This window comes from Phragmites australis, chromosome 10 (assembly GCF_958298935.1).
Source record: "Phragmites australis chromosome 10, lpPhrAust1.1, whole genome shotgun sequence".
Lineage (NCBI taxonomy): Eukaryota > Viridiplantae > Streptophyta > Magnoliopsida > Poales > Poaceae > Phragmites > Phragmites australis.
In genome coordinates, this window is record NC_084930.1 from 6,124,274 (window position 1) to 6,131,989 (window position 7,716).

The following is a 7,716-nucleotide window of genomic DNA, read 5'->3' on the forward strand; positions in this document are numbered from 1 at the left end:
TTCAGTTGTCATGTTTAGACAGTCTAGTATACTGGCATTTTGGCCCGTTAGAAGAAGAGACAACTTCACGTAGCCGAAGCCATGCAGCCGTGGACAAATAACAGATCCACACAGGCCGGCCGGACAGCAATGACACGAAGATAGCAGAGTGGTGTGCGTAGCGGCACGTTTGAGTAGAATTTATGCAGCGGGTATTTATATACGTCGCGATACTTTAGCAAACCAAGGGGCCATAAACTTTAAATTCGCCACTAGATTATTTTGAAATAAAGGCCGCCATTTTCCCCCACCTGTACGACCAAGTGCTCCCATTAGTTCTAAAAAAATCCTGTACAGATAGTTCTCTATCTCTCTCTCACACACACACATATATGTATGTTTGCACTCCTATGCCCTTTATAATTCGTCAACAGAAAGTATTGCTGCCACCTATCCGATTGTACTTATTGTTACACCAGCTGATTTCTTGCTAAATCGGTGGCAGACGAGCAGATCAGATAAGTCACTTGAAAAGCCCATCCAGATTCGTGTTAATCCTGTGCTAACCAATTCAGAGAGAAATGGTAGAGTCGCCATGTTTGCGGTTGAGATAAATCATTCAGTTTTGGCAATGTAAGGAGAACTTATCCAATCCACAACAACCGGAACTAGAGTAAGATCATTTTATATATATTAGCCCCTTTTAGCAAAGGTGCTTTGTTTACATTAAAAAACAGATAAATAAGACACGAAGTTAGTGATGGATCGTAATCATTTATGTTAAAAGTGATGGGTCATCCTAGGTGAGACATAAGTGACGGATCAAATTGTGACGTATCATTTATGACTCGTTATCAGTGATGGATCATCCTAGGTGAGATATAAGTGACGGATTAAATTGTGACCTATCACTTATGACTCGGATCATCTTGGCAAGTCATAAGTGACATGTCAAGTATGATTCGTCACCAATGACTAACTCATCAGTGGTGAGTCATCCTAGAGAGTCATTAGTGATGAATTAAGTTTTGATCCATCACTATTGAACAGTTTGATGCAACAAAGCAGAAGAAAGAATTTTGATTACTCAATTATTAGGTGCATTAGTCAATCAGTTTGATGAAACATTATATGCATTAGCCCATCAACTCATCAATTTTTTTTATGTAGTTATGAGAAAAAATAATTTATCCTTCATAATTTATATCAATTATAAATCTAGCTACTATGAATTAAAAATAATAACTAATTGCATTTATTTGCAGACCATAAAATGTGTAGTAAAATAAATAATGGACATTCAACAATTTACTTATATAGTAAATATGTACATATCTGCTCAAATTTGATGTAAGGGGTGATAGCTATGGACACAAATATACCTTCTGAAAACGGTGTAGAAACTTTCAGGGACGAGAACTCAATCTTTCAAGCCGGTTTTGGCATTGAAAAATTCACTAAACCCGAAAAAGTTAGAGAGAAACGGATGTAATTTGTTCTGTAGATGTTTGTAGAGTAAAAAAAGTTAAATTTGGAGTCTGTATTCAAAAGTTATTCCTGTTTTACCGAGGACGCTTCGAGTCACTTATTTGAAATATTAGTTATATTGCTTATTTCAATTCTGCAGCTGCTTTCGATCGAAGTGAACAGCTCAATTGAACTTTAATTCATCTCTTTGATTCCAAACTTTGAATCAAACTATTAAAAGTGTTTTTAATTCTTTTACGATTAAACTCTAGAGCAACCTATAATTTAAATTGATAACATAAACATATTTGACGGGTCATAACCGTGATCACGGTTATGAGCCATCACATATAACCTTCGGCAACAAAGCATAAAAGGATAAAATGTCCATTTCATATCATAACAATGTGATAGATGAGTTAGTGAGAGGGTTCGCATACGAGAGAGGTGACGGGTTTGCTTGTGGGGCCTATGCGACTGGCTCGGGTTGGGTAAAAACATATTTTTGAGACTTTTTATGTTTTTAAAAATGCGAAAAAATTTCATCAAGTCATAAGACCTGTTACCCATAATGATTATAAGTTATCACGGTCACGACGATTGCGACGGAATGTTATGGTGTTCATCAAATCAAAAGAATATATATAGATGTATTTATATATAACTAGCTATAGAATATCTTATTCTATGGCCGAATTCAACTCACACATCCGACCCAACCCGAATGACCCGACCCAACCCATTTGCTCAAATTGTGAGTTTTTTTTTTTTCCTATTTTGATCTTCAGTGGGTCCGCGTCATGGACAATAGCGCTGATATTGTAGCGCGAACATGGCCAACACCCGCGCTATTGTCCATGGGGTCCGCGCCATGGACAATGGCGCGGATATTGTAGCGCGAACACGGCCAACACCCGCGCCATTGTCCATGGGGGTCCGCGCCATGGACAATGGCGCGGATATTGTAACACGAACACGGCCAACACCCGCGCCATTGTCCATGGCGCGGACCCCTGGCATCACCTCCAGTACCGAGCCTTTGGGGTCCGCGCCATAGACAATGGCGCGGATATTGTAGCGCGAACACGGACAACACCCTCGCCATTGTCCATGGCGCGGACCCCTGGCTTCACCTCCAGTACCGAGCCTTTGGGGTCCGCGCCATGGACAATGGCGCAGATATTGTAGCGCGAACACGGACAACACCTGCGCCATTGTCCATGGCGCGGACCCCTGGCATCACCTCCAGTACCGAGCCCGGGGCGCGCCATTCCTGGGTCCCGAGCCTGGGGCGCGCCATTCCTGGGTTCGCGCCATGGACAATGACGCGAAACGCCTCACGTACCCTGGCTACAGAATAACCTATATTATAGCTAGCTACATATTATACTTGTCGTATATATATATATATACACACACCACGTGGGGCCCTGCGACCCACTGCTCTTGTTGCGGCTAGCCTGGAAGCGGCGCCTTGAGCGTGAAGAGGGTGCTCACTAGAACAATCGGAACTAGAGTAAGATGACTTTATATATATTAGCCCCTTTAAGCAAAGGTGCTTTGATTAATTCATTTTGATTTCATGAACACCAGAACATTCCGTCGCATAAGTCAGTGAATTTGCAAAGTGAGACAGCGATTCGTTCCTTGAGTTCTAGCTCTCCTCTATAGTTGTTTTTTTATTTCATCTCTCTCTATATATAAACCACGTGGGGCCCTGCCATCCACTACTCTTGTTGCGGCTAGCCTGGAAGCGGCGCCTTGAGCGCGCAGAGGCTGCTCACTGGAAAAGCCACTCTCTGCCTCCTCTCTCTCTTCCTCTTAGTCCTTGTCACCATGTTCTGGTCTAGGTCTAGAAAACCAACACGCAGGGGCATGGATGGGTGGATCCACATGCAGGGTTCAAGCCCCCTTTCTACAGGCAGGAACGTTATTGAAAAGATGTGCACGAGTAGGAGCAGAAGGGAGCAGAAGAAAGAAAAAGAGAACTCTACATTTTGTTCCTGTGTCTGCCATTAGGGTATACGAGTACCACAGCTGCTCCTAGTAGCAAATGTTATCTTTTGCATCATGCATGCTTTTGTATGTACATCTCTATGGTCAATTTGTCTGTCTGGAGCATAAGAATTTTTCTAGAGTATTTCAAGAAAAGAAAAAAGTTCAATTTAATAGAAATTCTTCGGTTCCAAATGGGGCCTAAGTAAAACTGTGGTTGCACACAATCCACTCGACCGTGCAACATACATCTAAGAGTGGCACATCATCTATTTTTTTTTAGTGAACGCACATTATCAAATTGATTATTTATATGTCTACCTTTTTTAGCTCTATTTTTTTGCCATTTGGTAGAAAAAAGAATCGGTGTTTCAGCTTTAGGTGGGTAATGTACTTTCTTCCTATCTTTTCTTTGGACTGGTAACGTACATTGTACTCTCATACTGGTACTACTATAGTACTCCCTCATCGTAAATACCACTATATTTTATTAAAATATATTTATAAAATTTATTGAATTTATGATATTATGAATTATTTTTAAGATAAATTTACACATATAATTTTAGATTTTTCAAACTAAATATTTTAAAAGCTATTATTAGTTAAAATTTTAAAATTTTGACCAAAAAGTTTCCTAAAATGATATGTATTTATGACCAGAGGGAGTACCAATATAATTACTAGGGGTGTGCTTAGTTCTCTGAATGAGATTTTGTAGAACTATATTGTATAAGTAGGCTGAGTGGAAGCATATTGAGTATTGTTATATTTATTGAAAAAATAGTGTTTGGTTGATTGTATATGTCTGAACAGGGTAAAATAAGTTTATGTTTGATTGATTGAATCTGAGATCGTATGAGCAGATGCAACAATTGATATTATGATTGGTTACTCGTATAAAGATTATTTTAAAATACTAACAAATAAGTCTATCCGTATAAGCGGGTCAGACCACTGAGTGGAGCTCAAGTTAGGACAATGCTATATATTTGTATTAATCGTGCTATGCTAAAACAATATATATACACAACTAAACAGACTTCTAACTAAGATTAATAAATTGTACGTATCTACTAAACTAGGCTAGAAAAGATTGGAACAACCAAACACATCTCATTATAAACGGCACATGCGAGTGCGCGCACCAACTTTAGAAGAAGTCTACGAGCTGCGGGTGGAGCTTTTGGGAGTGGGGACGTGAGTCATGAACCAAAGCCAAAAGGGAGGGGCCAGCCAGGAGCAGCTTGTAACCAGGCATGGCCATCATTGCCTCCACCAATGCACCACAGTATCAGGCCATTTCTTTCTCCATTGCCGTGCAGAATATCTCCAAGCATATGACTTCTCCATTTGCTCCATCAAGGTCCATAGTCTCAACTTTTTAAGACCTCCACCATCATGTCCACGGAGAAAATGTTTCGGCCCAGATCGGTTTGTGCCTCCCAGGGTGATCAAGGAGACGCTACATTTTCTTATAAGAAAACTTAGCATTGATTCTGGTATATATCCAGCGAAGAAGATTAGCATCCGAGCCATTCTATGTGACTCGAGTCTAAGTGAGCGGGAGCTAAACAGAAGTAAATTTTATAAGACACTTCATCGAAAGATTTTTACGAGACTCTTATTCATATCATTATTCTCTGATCTAACGGCTGACACGTGCAACTAAGAGGAAGAAGGTGACACGTGGTATGTACATAAGGGAATTTTTCTGTTATACCAGATCTCACAAAATTTCCTTCCAACTAAACCATCTCCAACATGTAGCGTCGTAGGCTACTATATATTGTTTTGGATCTAAAATTAGGGTGTGGTTGGTGAGGCGTCAGTCACTCAATTTATACATGATTTCACTCTAATATGAATCTTAAAGCTAATTCGACCACACAAATACTGCATTTCCGCGGACTTCGCCTGTACAAGTGAGATCGCATTTCTGATATGCAGGAAAGCCTGCACTCATTTTTTAGGAAAACATACTCATCATGGTTGGCCTAACTGGAACAAGATATTTCGACGACAATTTGGAGACGGAAACCTAGCACTGTACATTGCTTCCCAATAATTAACTTCCCAAATTTCAAATAAGCCACTTGGTAAAAAGTGAACCAGCTAGGTAGGCCCTTCACGTTGGCCTCCTCATGCATGCGTGGCCTCCGCCGTCCGCCTTCTGGGGTGTTTCGGAACTTGGAAGCATCATCCCCACGAATATTCCGGCCCGGTTTGGAGCCTTCCTCTCTGTTGCAAACAGTGCACGCACGTATGCAATGCTGCAGCCTACGACTGCGATGGTTGCCAGTTGCTGATCCTTCCAATGAGCCACTGGCAGTGCTACGCTACACTCTAGCCGCCGATAGAGGGAAAAGGATGAGAATGCTGAGTATGTTGCGCGTCAGATCATCACCATTCACCAGGACAACAGCAACCCCTGCTGCTTTTTCAACCCCCGCCGCCCCACCCCCCCCCCCCCCACCCCTTTAACAGGACCTAGTCCAAATGGGAGAACAACACTCGTTTGGTGGCTAAGCATGGCAACAGGGCAGGTCATGTCTAGATGCTGTAAGAATGCATCCGATTTGAAGCCTAAATTAAAATACTCGGTCCGTCTCCGAAACACCTAACGGTTGAAAATCACTTCTACCCGCAAACCCGATAGGGACCCCGCAGACGGGAGCTGCGAGCAGCTGCAGGTGCGGGCAGCAGCGCAGTGCCGACCGTCAAGGCGGGTGCGATCGGGAGCGGTTGCGGCAAGCGCGAACAGCGACGTGGAGCGGCGGTGGCCAGATGCGCGGTTATTGCGAGCTGACAAGAGGGTGGGCTGGGCTCTTCAGACTCCCATGGACGTCCACGGGTAAATATGTGTCCTCGCTTCCTGACCCGAACCCAAATAAAGCACCCGACCCAAGACCCCATGAGACAAAACTTGCCCCCGTCCTTCTCCGCTAGATGTAAAAGCTGCGAAGACCAGATCTGATCCGTCATGTTGCCAGCCCTATTGCTGGCTGGCTTTTCTGTTGGCGCCAAAGCTTCCCTTCTGGCCCATAGGTTTCAGAGAGAAAACTCAAAAGCGATCGATGACATCTGCCGAAGTGTCCGGTGTTGGGTGCGCTACTTTCTTCTATCAGTGGAGCCAGCCAGTCTCCTTCGATCAATCACTTGACTGATGGCCACAGTTCAAGTGCCGATACCTAGTCCTAGCTAGGAGCGGCATGCAGTGTTCAGCAAGCCTGGATGGATCCACTCACGGCGGCCAGTGGCCGGGGCTATTCGCCGCAGTAGAAGGGTGTCGTCACACTGGCACATGATGTCGACACACGCGCGTTGCGTAACACTCGGCACCCGGTCCGGAGCTCTGAACGCACGGCCGGTTCGCTTCGCTCCATCATCCGGCGGCAGTGGAGCGCGACCGCGCGATCGGGTGGACGCGCTCGCTCCATCGTCAGCAGTGCCGCCGCGAGCGGCCGCTCCCGATTGGACAATCTCTTCTAGCTTGATCCGGTACATACGTATAATCTATAAGAAAAATAACTTTAATTATTTGTATCTAATTGATAGGTATAAATATAAGAACTGGTGTAGGTCGGGAGTGAAGCTCTTCGTAGCTTAACTCGACATATGCAGACTATGCATTTGTTTATTCAAGCAGATCACTTATTAATATTATAAAATTATATTCATACGAGTAATCAATTATAATCTTAACTCTTATATCTGCTCATGTGATCTTAGAATTAGATCATGTTTATTTTTTGCTTCTGTTGCTTGTCAGAAGTTAGAAACTAGAAACCAGAAACCAGAATAAATAGGATTCTATAGCAGTGGTTTTTGGAGAAGTCCGAAGTCTATTTTTGAGAAAAATAAACTAAAGTGAGAAGCTCGTTAAGAAACGTTTTTTTTCTGAAAAACTACATCTTGAAAGCTAAAAATTTATTATACAAATCAATAATCTATTTTTTAAAAAACAACTTTTTAAATAAAAAACATAATTTTTCAAAAAAGATCAAAAACAAAAATCCAAACAGACAGACCATTAGTCAACCAAATAGAATTCAGCCTAATCTATCTAGACACATACAATTAATCAAATATTCTTCTTTTCAATACATATAACTTTATTCAACATTCTTTCACCGTATCTACTTATACACGCAGCTCTGCTAACTTCCGGTGATCACCGCCTGGCGCCTGTGCTCCAGCCCTGCAGCCCGCCTGTTCGCGGCGCTGCGTGCGTCCCTAGTCGCGTGGCACAGAAGGACATGGAAAAAGAAAAGA